Below are 15,352 nucleotides of genomic sequence, written 5' to 3' on the forward strand. Positions count from 1 at the left end.
TTTGAGACGACCCCTATAATATTAGCTGTCCGAGTCGGAGTCAACAGTCGGAACCGAGACTTTCCGTAAATCTCTAATAGTTGATAACTTTTACGTCATTTGATCTCCATAGTGGAGAGTTGTCTAATTTGCAATCATACCACATCTTCTTATTTTTGTATCAGCAAAATTGTTTAAACTTAGAATGTTACTATTAAAATCTAAAAACTGGCACTAACAAGATCAAGTTTTACCAACCTTTCAAGCAATTACATAAGAAGAAAATAATTTTCACTTTCAATCCAAAATTACTGATGATTTAATAATTAAGATAATGTTCTTTTTAATCAAAAGCATGTGAACATTTTGTAGTTTTTACAAGGTTAAGATTCATCAAGAGCTTTTATTATTAGTTTAAGTATTTTAGCGAGTTCAAGAGCTTTTATTATTCAATTTAGTTTAATTATTTTAGTGAGATCAAAACACATGGGGAAGTATGCAACAAGACGATTAACAGTGAAAAAAAAAAACACCAACAAAACAACAAAGCAGGGATATTTATTTATACATACACTTAGAACACAAATGATTGTCTGTTGATATAACTGTCAAACACCTCAATGTTTCGGTATAATTATATCAAAGAAATACGGAAGTATGCAACAAGACAATTAACAGCGAAAACAACCTACAAAAAAAAAAAACAAGACGGGAAGGGGTAATTATATAATACAATTATAGCCTTTGTATGAGGTCGATACGATGTTATATCGACCTTAGAGAAGCATATTGACTGGGGGACGAAGTCCGAGGTCGATATGCTTCTCTAGGTCTATATTATATCGTATTGACCTCAACCAAACGCTACAATTGTTATATTATCAATCAACAACTATTGCATGAGTAATGTAAAATTGGGGATTTCAGGAATGTATTTTTAGTAACATGCTGTATACCCTGTGCAATATGCTGTTTTTGACCTACGAAAACTAAACACAACAGTATTGGCGTGCAAACTGAGTAAATACAAATGCACATGTGATCAAGTTTTAACAAATCACAAATCCTTAAAAATATTCGATTAATATTATAAACAGCTATTTAAAAAACACAAATGATTTTCTGTTGATATAACGATCCTACACCTCAATTTTTCAGTATACATGTAATTACTGTAAACTAACTAATTTTCGCTAGCGATTTATTTTTGCGACTTTCGCGAGTAGAAAAATATCGCGAATATAAACCGTCGCGAATATGTAAAACTTTGATTTTCCTTATTTAATACATCAATCAAATTTGAAAATCGCCAAAATAAATCGCCGCGAAATGGGCTGATAAGGACTAAACGCGAAAAAAAGTATCTGCGAAAATAAGTTGGTTTACAGTATGTCAAAGATATACGGAAGTATGCAATAAGACAGTTAACAGCGAAAACAACCTACCAAAAACAAGACAGGGGTCATTATAAAAACAGATATTTAAAAAACACCAATGATTGTCTGTTGATATTACGACCAAACACCTCAACGTTTCGGTATAATTATACCAAAGACATAGGACAGTATGCAACAAAACAATTAACAGCAAAAAAAAAACAAAAAAACAAAAAAACACGGAAACAAAACAAAGCAGGGATAATCATATAGATATATAAAAAACACAAAAGGATTTGTTGTTGATATTACGATAAAACACGACAATTTGTTTCAGTATAATATCATTATATCAAAGAGCTGAATGTATGATCAAAGTTGAAGGTCGTAGTGTGACCTATAGTTGGTTTTTTTCTGCTTTATTTTGGTCTCGGGTGTAGGGTTGTCTCATTGGCAATCATAACCACATCTAACCATGCTGGTAAAACAAAAAGCCTTCTTACATTTTGTTTACTAATCAGCTATAATAAGATTTTTATTCTTTAGAAATTGTGAAGACGTATGATATAATCATCTTACTTTCAAGCTTTTAAGCTGTAAAAAGATAAAAAGATAGCTACGTTAACTCAATTTTTTTTACAGTGTTAAATATTTGTTTCTAATTCAAAAAGAATTTGCAAAGTATTTCTGTCTTTAACAATACATAATTTTTAGATTCTAAAACAAAAGTGCCTTCATGTTTATTAGCTAATTACCGACAAATCAATCAATTGTGGTTATTTCAAATAAATCAAATACATTTTATACACAGAATGATGGATTTCTTTCAAAATATTTACAATGTTTGGAATGTATTCATTAATCTCATTGTACTTAATTGCTGTTTTATTTGCCAAAATAAATTTATTAAAATTGAATAAATCGTAAAATGCAGGCATCATATTTACGTTGTGTTTGTAAGCAATGAAATACTAAACTTGTATTCATCACAAGAAATTTTTAAATTACCAAACTATATGAAAATTACGTACACAAGGATTGATTGATAGATAGACTGATTGATAGATTGTTGGTATTAAACACCACTTTCAGAACTATTTGCTATATTATGGCGGTCAGTTTTTACTGATGGGGGAAGCAGGAGTGCCCGGTTAAACTGACAATCTTGGTCAATTATGACCGAAGTCGAACGCGCCTTGCCACGAGCGGGGCTCACAATCTCAGTGTTGTCAGGCAAGTGATCAACATAGTCTAACAGGTCACTTTTAATTCCTAAAATAAACAGACAAGTAAGCCCTTTTATTTTGATATATTTTTTTCTTGGGGAAATGTAAATAAAGAAAATTAAAAATCAAAACTCTTTGAATTGAAAGAAATTCAATTAGAGACGACCGGATAGTTGCATGAAGATATGGGTTGTAAATTATTGTTTTGTTACTTGAGTTTTGTGTATGTTTTTCGAAAAGCTTCAAATGCACGTAACCACAAAGAAATGTCGCACAATGCCTATATCCTAAGTTGAGACAGTGATTGTCATTCAATTTAAATTCGTCCGAAACCATCTTAAATCAAGTTGCAAGTAAAAATAACAAAAATATTTGTTGAATTCCTTTTAGTTTTGTGTATTTCCCCCATTCCACTCTTTTCCAAATGCAATCACTGGTAAGACACGTTTCACTCCCACTCTTTGGTGCAATTATATGTAAACGACTATGCACGAGGCGAAATGACAATTAAGTTTTTCTCTTATTTCATTTATTTCTGCTATTTATCTTTTTCTTAGAGTTTTCTTTGTTTACCAATATCGTCTTTCAAATCAATCCAGTCTATTAAGCATCTTCATTTTTATCTGCTTAGCCAGCAGTTCAGCTACGGTCATGATTAAACATAATTTAATTTCTCACTTCATTTGATAATAGAAAACTCCACTTAGACGCTTCCAAATTGAAGATTTAAAATCTTTTCAAACAAAGATAAAACGAATTCTCAACAAGGTTGTTATTTATGAAAAAAGAATCGCACTGCATGGAAGATATTTAATTACCACCTATTTTAATTATTTATGAGATATGGATTGAATTGCTACCGTTGTGTCTAATCATTTCAATAAATATACCTACGTGATTGCTTTCAATTTATCTATATGAATTGGAACATAAATTAAGGTAGATTAATTTAGTATTTGTTTTGTCAGTGTGTGAAAATAAATGTCTTGATTAACTTTATATCTTACGGTAGCATAGGCTGATAGATTGCTTAATACTTATTTATAATAAACAAAATATATGTTATTTCTTTTATACTTATAAAAAACAAACAAAATTTATGTTGTATCTTTTAAACTTATAAGTAATAAACTATAAGTTATATCGTGCAATTTTAAAAACACAATAAAAGGGTCTCAAATACATTTTTTCAAGTTATGTACTTTGTATGTTTGTTTGTTGTTGTTAAACACCAATTTCAACAACCATAGCTATATCGTGGCAGTCATTTTATATTAATGGAGGAAGCTGCAGTACCCGGAGAGATCAACCTACCTTAAGTAAGAACACTGGAAATTCTTGTCAATAAAGATTGAAGTCGAGCACACCTTCCAACGATCGGGGTTCAAACTCGCAATCTCAGAGTTCACTGTAGACGAACTTCTTAGACTCATCGGCCACCGAAAAAAATAGAAAGAAAAATAAGATAATCGTAATGGTTGTCTTGCCACATAAGAAATTAAAAAATACATACATTTTTTTGAAGATTTCTCCTCTTATAATATGCAAGTAAAGTTAACGTTTAATTCTTTTTTAAATCAATACATTAATTTCTAAATTCGTAAAAGAGGGTAATAAGTATATTAGATTAAATTATATGAAATTCTTATTCGAAAAAAATTCTTATAAATATATTAAATTGCAATTTTGCTTCAAAATAGACTTATTTAGGTAAAAATCGGGACCGATCATTGACGGCAGTTGCAATTAAAGATGGCGGAATATAAATCAAATTGACCAAACTCAATAATTTTTATTATTATTTCAGATGTGGTTGAATATAACACTGTTCGACTAAAGATTGACGCAAATACATTTTACTGATGGTCAGTCATTTTAAGGTAAGATTGAACGGGTTTTTGTTTTACGTAATTAATTAAAAGTTGATGCACCGAAGAACTTACATGTATACATACATGCGGTGCATTACATTTGCGTGCAATACCATTACATTTGCGCGCAGCTTTTGTTTACATTTTATCTGTGTTACCTGTAAATAGAATGCGTGCAAATGTAATCAAAAACTGCACGCACACGTACATTTGTTTAATCCCCAAATACGCGCAACTGTAATGTGCCCTCTACATGTATTAAAAATTTAAAGTTGTTCTTGTCATATACATGACACGAGAGTTATCTCATTGGCACTCATACCACATCATCTTATATCTATGCATGAAATATTTGCCACTAAACTTTAAACAAACAACAATCAATCAGTCAAAAAATCATTGGAATGTCCAGTGGCAAATACTTCAAGCATGTTCAGGACGATCATACTAAATCATAGCAGGAATATTGATTCTGAATCAGAATGGAATTATAAACTCGGAACGGTATTACCAAACGCGGTGTAAATGTCATGGATGATCTATAAAGTCTCTATGAGTGGGTTCAATGTTCCTTTTGGTAATCCATTATTTTTCACACCGGAAGCATGTGTATTGATGAACATTTTCTTCACTTTTTACAGAGGATGACCTTGAGGTCATTCCGATGTATTGCTATCGCCTAAATTTCCATTATGCAAATTAGTTTTGGGATTTCAACCGATCTATAAAAATCATAGATCCGCGGTCATGACAAGGGAAAAAAGTGCATTTTTATACCTGCGATTCCGTTCTCCGTTCGTACGATGTTTCATCAAAAAATGGAATCATTTCAGTTGTTGATTTAGTACTGAAAATTTGACTGAATTATCTCCTTATTAAATACGGTTTTATATGTTTAATAGGTGTTTAAGAAAGAGGTCAGGTGCTCATGTTCATTCATAAAATTATCGTTCATTCATGAATTTATCGTAAAATCAAAATCACTACACAGGTCACACAGGTTGTATACGTAGTGTCAAAAAGTTACCTGTATAGTATATAAAAATAGACAAACTTAACTGAATCCCCTTACTGTAGTGTGTGATAACATTTTGTGAGGGAATTCGATGTTTGCTTTACCACTGTTCATTTCAACGCACTTTATGACGATACCACTTTATCAATATGAATGAAATTTTTTGCAGTGTTTTAAGAAATAATTTTACTTTAAAATCGCGTATCATTTGTGAACTATTAAATGTTTTACAAGGACGAATTTTCTGTATAAAATCAATAATTGTGTGAACTTTTGAAGCCCAAACTTTTTATAGCCTTAAATACGCTAATGAAAGATCCGAAAACTATACCCATACAGAACGACATGTTTTTGAAATTGTAGCAAAACTTTTGGTTGACAAATTTTAATTCGTTATTGCATAAATATTAACTTGAAATATCTGTCATTTTCTCCCTACCCAGTTTACCTCTATTACTCATTATGATGTGGACTTGACATTGTTATTGAATCTTATGCAATTTGATTGGATTAAGTTATTATTAGATTACCTTCAAACTGTTCATGCTTTTTCGTACGAGTATATTGATTAAATCAGAGCGTGCATGAATGTGTACAGAAAATTAAATGACCTGCAAACTGGACACTGGACCAGTCCATATTACGTTTTATCAATGAATAGATTTTTTTTTTATTTCCCAAATTACAGGGCCCATAAAGGGCATACAATCAGATACAATTGATTTACATAATTGGTAACAACAACAATAATAGCGGCATATAAATAGATATTTAGTATATAAGCATTGGTCAGAATCAGATGAACGAAACTTAAGGTATGAAAGGTAACAATTGCCACTTTTTATCTTTTCACATAATTTTCCACATACACATTAGATAAATTATTTTTGATAGCCTATTGCGGAGAAAAAAGAGAAAGTTTACTGTTAACGTTCTATTCCATTAAATACGCCATTTTTCGAAGATAAATGCAGAAAAACATTTATGAACGGCTACGCCAGGTAAAATTGTTGTTTATCCTAAAAAAAAATACAATTTTCAGTTTCATTAGAATATTATAATAATAATAAATCCCAAATTTATGTAGTCATTAGATAAAGTCCTTATATGTCCGATCTGCCTATTTTTGGACATCAAAAGACAATACGATCGTTTTAAGGTCAATTTCGTCTACCTCACACAATCTTGTTAGGCACTATAATGAAATGGACCTGAAATTTATTTCACATGTTTCCTGAAAATTGATAAATATCAAAGCAACATAGAGCTGTTTGTTCTAGTTCGTATAATGACAATTTAATGTCATGTTTGTTTGTAATGACCCCCCTTTTCGGGATTGCATCAGAATTATAGTTATCTCGTATCGCATGAGGATGACACATGTCAACTGAGCAATTATGTTTGGGACTTAGTTTTAAGAAATGATGTCAAAGTAACATTATGAAAATATTTTTAGTAAGCTGAAATATATATTTATTTTTTACATGTTTATGTCTTGTAAGATATTTTATTTCTGTCCCGTTTTTCAACATTAGCGTCTGGAAAGTTGAAATGTTTTAACTGAATGGTTAATTTAAATTAATTATGAAAATGGTTAAAATTAAATCAATAAAGGAAATTATTGCCCAGTTACAAACACTACCAGGGGATAATCCATAATGATTTTTTTTTCAGTTATATGTTTCAGCACATGTATGATTAACCCAACTTTAGCCTGGTAAACTTGTTGTCTCCTTGTAAAATATAAAACATATTTAAAATGATTTCCTGCTAAAGTCTTATATTGATATAAAGTTAAAACCGTCTTGCTTCTCACTAGTCAACACTCCTGTCCTGTCAGGTTTAATTCTTATATATATGGATGAAAAATAAAAGTCCACAAAACATTAACATGGCAGCAATTGCTTTTACAGCCTTTAAGACTTTGATTTTTTTTTACAGAAGAGTGTCCACCATGCACTTGCATTACACTATAATAATAGTAGAATAGTATGATATACAAATAGATGAAAATTATATATACATGCAACCGTAGTATTAATATAATATATAACAACAAACCAGTGTATTCTCTGGAACTATTATTATATTAGTATAATAGTCTAAGGTATACTGATTTGTATCACTACAATATAATAGTTATTACGGTGAGGTTGAATTTCCTGTCATTTATTCATCCCACGAACTTGTATAAGAAAAAAAAATCTCTGTAAATTAACCTCAGTTTCAGGTATAGAGATGTGATCTGTTTCTGTGACATGTGCTTTTGACCATCCACAAGAACCTGCGGTCATCCGATGTTCAGTACTTCAGTACTTTGATTCCTTTTTCAGTGCTATCCGTATTCTTGTACACCCACTATTCTCTACAGAGAAAATGACAAATTACACTGATAAAAAACCCATAAAAACTTATCCTTAATCTTGATTGTACTGCTTTTTACTCATCTTCGTGATAAAATGAACGAGTTTATATCGTTAACAAATGTATTTGTAATTGAAATTAAGCCCAACAAAGCATCTTTGGAACTGCTGAGCCCCGGTTTTTAGCGCGGTTCTTTAGTTTTCAGTTTTGCTTTCGACTTGTTCTTTCTTGGTATATTTTGCCCTCTCCCTCAAAAAAAAAAAAAAAAAAAAAAAATACCCAATTATGAATAATATAATTTGATCAATGTTTCTTGAAAACGATTTGCAAAAGGTCCACGCGTAAAAAAATGGAATCAGATGCATACGTTTTCAATTTACACAATGTATTTTTTATCTTGTCAAATCATTTACAAAATGAAAACAAAAGTTTATCAGTTTTATGCGTCCGACGCGCTTTTCTGAATTTACATTCATCGGGAACTCGAAAAGCCGAATATTTGAGAGACAAGGATGTATAAGAACCAAAACAGTTGAAGAACTTAGACTATATGACCAAAAGGACCTAAAAATAAATGACGTATTTCCTACTACACTGTGTATGTAATTGTACATAATTTGCACTCTGGACAATTCTTCTAGACTAATAGTTTAATTTTGCTCCCCCTAACAAAAAAAAAAAAAAAAAAACAATTTCAAAAACAAATTTTTTTGAGAAAAATTAAACCTTGCAACATTTGTTTGTCTTCCCAATTGATTTTAATTAGTTATGATATGGCACTTCATTCCTTTCTCTCACTTCTATGTTTATAGAATGTCTGTTATTCGATTTGACGGTTTCCAGAGACAAATAATTTAATAAAACCGCCTTGTTTAAAAGAAGCCAAGACAAAATAATCATCTATTTTGATAAATTAGATCTACTATGCTTTACTATAACGAAGTAGTGGTAAGGTTCATCTATATGAAACAAAAAAGAAAATTTCGTTTGTCGCTTAATTTTGATGAACAAATCATATTAATAAGAAAACTAGGACAAACATCGTTATGATTAACCGATATTCACTTTGTCGCTATTTTTGTAGTAAGGTTCAAGAAGGTTTAAAGAAGAAATCTCGAAGATTTGGGGGGGGGGGGGGGGGGGCGGGGGGGGCTTGGTGGCCGAGTGGTCTAAGTAGTTACTACTGTAATCACTAGCCAGTCAACATTGAGGTTGTGAGTTCGAACCCCGCTCGTGCGAGTGCACTAGACTCCAATCTTAATTGACTAGGATTGTCAGTTTTCCTATCGAAGGTCGGTGGTTTTCTCCGGGCACTCCGGCTTCCTCCACCAAAAAAAACTGGCCGCCACAAAATAGCCCAAAAGCGGTGCTTAAAAGTGGCGTTAAAACACCAAAAATCAAATCAAAAATCAAATCGAAGATTGTGGTGGTGTTTAGGGATGTATTTATTCTGAATAGTAATTTAACAATAGCTTAAAATATTTATTTGCCAAACGTTTACCCTCCAAAAATGAAAGTTTGTTGATAACAAAAACGGTCATCACTTTGTGTGGGCATTAAATGTCTATAATGTGTTCATTTTCTGTCAATTTACTTTTTTTTAAATGTTGAGTTTTTTGAAACACCAAGGTTTTTCTACCCCAGGCATCATGGGTATAGAATGCTTTAATCGTATTTTAAATAACTTTTTTTCAAAGCTCACCAACTTAGTATTTGATTTTACTTTCAACTGTTTGGATTTGAGCTACTAGTATACTGGTGATTCCCATGTAGAGAAAACGCACGTCTGTCGTACCTATAGCTAGTCAACTCGTATTTTGACGAAACTTGATATTTACTTAGAACATGTTCTGAATTTTTGTCTAGTGTCAATCTTTATGTGCACTCGGGTCCTTTTTGACATCGTTATCGAGGGAATTGCAATTCGTGTCCAATTGAAGTTTCAACATTTATGTCGAGTATTCCAATAATGCTTTGGCATAGAATTAGTGTTTAGTCCGTTGCGGGTGCGTTACATGTTTCTTCGCTGAATTGAATAGCGTATATTAAACAATAATACTCCGAATAAACATGCAGAATATTAATCTCAAAGATAAAACTCATGAGTGCACAAGCTGAAATGTCTCGCCTGCTTTTCTGACCATTGATTTAATGCTGAAGGTCTAAAGGATAAAGGTTATACAAATGATTAGCCTGGTATCTTTAATGACTTCTTAATCTAACATTGGGACCTACAACCACATGTGCTATTTATAACGAGAAAATAAACTTCCGTTGGTAATTTACATGTGCTATGTGATACCATGCAGAAAATATATTTCCGGTGGTATTTTTAAACGCGGTGTTACATGTATGAACCAAATAGAAGGGTAAAGGGAACGACTTTGTTTTGTTAAAATTTGTAAATTAGATTTAAAATACTGTAACAGTTTTTCGTTGAGATAGTAGAAGATATATTCACAGGTTTTTTTTAGTATTTGTAACTGATTTACGAGGCACGAAGGTTAAATTATTCGAGCCAAATACGGTACAATTGGAGAGTGGTTATGGAAATCTTTTTTGGTCTTAAAATGCCAGATGATAACATAACTTTGCAGTTTATTTACACGAAGATTCTTCGGATCTCTGATACAAAAATATTAATTCACTAATATACTAGGTAGAACATATAAAATGAATTGCTTGTTGTTTGCTAAACGCCCAGTGGCAAATATTTCATGCACATGGTCAAATGTATTCTTTTTTTGAACAAATAACGTTATCTTGCATTTGGGAACTCAAACACGCGCACATAATAAATTAGGACGTTAAAGAAGAAGAAACAAGTTTATATGAAAAACGTACCAAATGTAATATTACCAGAAGACTATCAATAGTCGTCATGTCCTGTTTATTAGCCAGAAAGTATTCAGCAAATAAAGATTAATAATTTGGACACTTTGTTTTGAATTGCAACATTCTTTTTAATGATGTTGGGCAAAATGTTTTTTCTGATGCAGTTCGTGAACTTTTTAAAATATTTTTCCTTCTTTTATTATGTCATAAGAAATAATAAATCCAAGTATTAGTGATTTAAAAGCTTTCCCGTCATACTATTCTTTAACCCACTTTAAACGTTTAAAAGACTTAGAATAGTTCGTTATAAGTTCAAAAAAAAAAGTAGATTAAACTATGCCTTTCTTCTTTTTTCAAAATGAACTTTCAACAATTTTGATTTGGAGATGAAATGTGAAGGTTAAATAAGACCAATAAAAATCCTTTTGAATTCGAATATCAAATATATTATTAATCTTCCAATTACCAATAACCGAAAATAATCCTTAAGATGTGTTTATGAGACATACGTCTGTCAGATAGAAGTATAAATATATAGAAAATTGTCTTCCATTTTGTTCGTCATGGAGTCAAACTTCTTGTATTTAATACAAAATAGCATCACTGGGGGAAATATCAAAACACTTTGAGTACAATGGGTAAGTTATGTTATTTTTCATATTATAAGTTACATTTTTGCTCGAATGTGTCCAGATTATATCATTCTGCTAATTTATATATAAAATTAACTATCTCGGCTATGGTCTCGTGGTAGCGTGCTCGTCTTGTGGTAGCGTGCTCGCCTCGAGTTCAGAATATCGCGGGTTCCTGATATGCTGTAATATTTGCTAATGAACGTTTTTCACCAATTCATTATCATCAACATATATGCATGTACAATTGTATCATGATTGTTTGTTGATTCTGAAAGAAAAAAATTGAAGAATTTTTACTAGTTTTGCAATTTCAAGAGTCAGATAATAGCTATTACCATACCTTCTCCTTATATCTAAATAAAAATTGCAACGAGTTCAACAGAGAATGTCAGCTCTACCAGACACGTATATTCTCTTACCAGAGACATATACCAGATATATATATGTATATGGCTTTACTGATATAAGATTAACTATTCAAATGAGAACATTCATACAATGGCAAATTTGAGAGAAAATTTTTTTTTTTTATTAAATTATCTGACCGTTTATTAAATGGGATAGAACTAAACTTTGTGTACATTCTTATAGTTTTATGGCGTTTGGTGGTGTAAGTGCAAGAATCTAGAGAAGTGCAGGATACCAGAATGCACGAAGTAAATCATTGATTTTTTTTCTAGCACACCACTTTTCATAAACCCATTGTTAATTCAACATCAAAATACCATAATTGAATGTAATCATGTCTATTAGTACTCAATGTGAACACTAGTAGACCTTTTCAATAACTCTCGACACCGAATAATGACACCTACAGTTTACAGGTAAAATGAAGGGGTCGTCTCAAAACTAAAAATCATTCATGAATAGTATTATTTTTACACCTTCGATTTATCGTTTTACACTATTTTGACGAAAGAACATATTTCAAACAAATATGAACTATATCTCTCTCTTTTGTATAGCATTCTTATTACATGTAGTTTTACGTTGAATTTATTAAACCTTCAAGTAAATAATTACTGCAATCAATTCACATAATCTGCCTTTTTTTCTTCTTAAATTTCATTATTATGTGAGTATTTAGATAAGCGAGTCCGTCAACGCAGATTGTTCCACATGCCAATTGCGATTAATTCGCTTTTGTAATGCTATTTATGAAATTTGCTGAAGCAACATTGTAACAGGACTACCGTCCGTCCGCTAGAGTTGTGTTTCTCAACCGTTCGTCACGTCACTTGTTGTACACATTCAATTTTGGGAGGGGTAAAAGCCTATTTGTTTAAAGGTCAAAGGAAAAGGCCACATCGATAATTTAGTTACGAGAGACTACTCCGCTTTAAGATACCATGTTAAAATTGAGATGTTTCCTACATTAACGGCACCATTTTTTTCTGCGCCACATGCGCATTTTTACAATTAATGTCTCTTCAGTGATGCGTATGGTATTTATATCCCAACAGAGCTTGTTGTCATTGCAGTGTCTTTTTGACAGCGCCGAACTGATTGAGCGTTATAGGTTGTCCGTGTCACGAAAGACGTGAACATACCTTTTTCTCCTGTCGTAGATTCCTTTCCTTTCCTTTCCCTGTTCCTGGAAAATGACCTTCGTGTGTCTTGCAAGAAGCGAGAACTGCTTACCCTTCCCCTTTTCAGGACATAGCTTTGGTCTTCTACTCTTTTCTATTTTTTCCATGCATAAAGGTTTTTAAATTTCATCTCTGACCATACATAGGTGAGATTTAAGATCCCAATTATACTAGTGAAACCCCGCCGCATGTTTTATGCGCCTGAAACAATTCCTAAACAAGTTGGTCATTGCAATTGGTAAGTTTTTGTCACAATAGAATATTTAGTTTACAATTTGATATTTTGACATCATGCTTCGCTGTCATATTTAATTCCTTTTTATTCGATCAAAGATAGTAACTTTGTTTCCTTTTTTTTTTTTTTTTGAGGGGGGGGGGGGGGGTGGGATGGAGATTGGGGTCTTTAACCAAAATGCAGACTATGCGGTAACTGAATGTCTGTTTTATATGTTGCATTGTGTGATTTTTTTTCCTACTGCAGAAGTCATAAAAAATAGCAAGAAAACGAAAAAAAAAAAGCTTACGATTTAAATCTGAATCTGAATCAGAAGAGACACCAAGGGCCTTTAAAAATCTTGGTATCTATTTTGTTATGAGTACCATTGAGACATTGGAAGCCAAAATTAACAGACATTATAGAAACATGTACCGCCCTAGTCAACAGATATAAAACATTGATTAATTAAACATCTACTACAAAAATACAGGTATTTTTTTTTTTTATTTTTTTTTTTTTCATTTTTCAACTCGACGTCTAAAAGAAATGAAACATTGAAGTCCTTCCTTTTCTTCGTAGTTAATTCACAAATAAATTTAGTTTTGATAAACAAATACCTAATAAACAAAATAAGGTACGGTACACAACAATTGCTTATATACACGTCATGTTGGATAGTGGCCTCATTGGCAATCAAAATAATCATATGCGATCAATAATATTTTTAAATTTTATTTTTTGAGACGACCCCTCATATCTCACATGTCGTAGTCGTTCTCAACTGTAGGTATAGACAATTGTTGAAAAGGTCTATTAGTAATTTCTTATGTTCATGATATTAAAAAAATAATCAATTTCTTTTGTTATGAATAACAATGGACTGTGTTTTCGGGATGTAGAAGCAGGGGTTTCCAGAAACCCCGCTCGTCACACCCTGTGGTCAAAATCCATTGTTATTCGTAACAATAGATCTATTCATTTTACACTTGTTTCAGAAATAGAAACTATGAAGTGTAACAATAAAACTGGGGTGTAAAAATCATATATAGACAAGCCTTACTCATTAATATATTTAATCCACTCAAAGCTTCGCATTTCGTGAATTAAATACGTTAATTCGTAAAAGGCGTGCTATATACATAACTTATTATAGTCTTTCGAACATTCAACTCAAGTTTCATGAAAAATATTATAAAACTTTATTTAGAAAATAGTTATAAAATGTCCGTCGGATGGGGACGTTAAATCCGAGGTCCCGTGTTCAGGGAGTACCACGCTCTTTGCACGTTAAAGATCCTTCTCAACAAGCTCTTTTTGAGTGGTCCATAAGTGACCGGTTGTTTGGCAAAATTTTTTCATACTGGTTTTGGCCTTGATATATTTTTCTGTGGTTTATAATTTAACTGTTTGGTAATTTGGTTTTCATGGTCTAACTTTTGTCTAAAATCTGTTAGTATTCATTCTTTGATGAGTTGAGCCTTTTTTCAATTAATGTTTTACATTGTGTCCTTTTATATCGTATTGTTACAACACTGTCTCAGGTTAGGGTGAAGGTTGGCGCCAGATAAAACGTTCAAACCCGCTGCATTTGTTTGCACTTTTCCTAAGTCAGGAACCTGATGTTCAGTGGTTGTCGTTTGTTGATGTGGTTCATAAGTGTTTCTCGTTTCTCGTTTTTTATATAGATTAGACCGTTGGTTTTCCTATTTGAATGGTTTTACACTAGTCATTTTTGGGGCCCTTTATAGCTTGCTGTTCGGTGTGAGCCAAGGCTCCGTGTTGAAGGCCGTACTTTGACCTATAATGGTTTACTTTTACAAATTGTGACATGGATGGAGAGTTGTCTCATTGGCACTCATACCATATCTTCGTATATCTATGTTTAGAATGTGTAATAATATCATTGTCTTTAGTAGACCATTATGCGATTAAGGGTGTTAAAAAAACCTTCAATAAGTCTCACAAATCAGTCAATGTATTCGTTACCATTAAACTATAATATATAGACTTTCGAATATTCAACTCAAGTTTCGTGAAAAATATGATAGAACTTTGTTTATGAAATATAACAGGAAAAACTATCAGCAAAATAAATACGAGCAAGTATGATAGATCGATTATTATTTTTTCTTAATACGGGAAGGGATTGAATTATTCGGGTTGTCGAGGAGGCAAAAATATAACTTGACACCAGATTGTTTCATACGTTCAAGTATAAAATCACATGATGTAAATCGTTTATAAG

The 15,352-nt window shown here is 31.9% G+C and overlaps 1 protein-coding gene across 6 annotated transcripts in view; it reads left to right on the forward strand.

Moving 5' to 3' along the window:
* LOC127718149 (cardioacceleratory peptide receptor-like) overlaps window positions 1-15,352 on the forward strand; it is a 191,429-nt gene that overhangs the window by 81,445 nt on the left and 94,632 nt on the right. For 5 of the 6 annotated variants that reach the window (XM_052224125.1, XM_052224122.1, XM_052224126.1 and 2 more), the window contains one exon: window positions 4,389-4,461. The gene's annotated coding sequence lies outside the window, so the exon portion shown is untranslated. Of the gene's footprint in view, window positions 1-4,388; window positions 4,462-8,971; window positions 11,305-15,352 lie in introns of those variants that run through there. The other variant, XM_052224128.1, reaches the window with a different exon arrangement.

This window comes from Mytilus californianus, unplaced genomic scaffold, assembly GCF_021869535.1.
Source record: "Mytilus californianus isolate M0D057914Y unplaced genomic scaffold, xbMytCali1.0.p SCAF_10, whole genome shotgun sequence".
Taxonomy (NCBI): domain Eukaryota; kingdom Metazoa; phylum Mollusca; class Bivalvia; order Mytilida; family Mytilidae; genus Mytilus; species Mytilus californianus.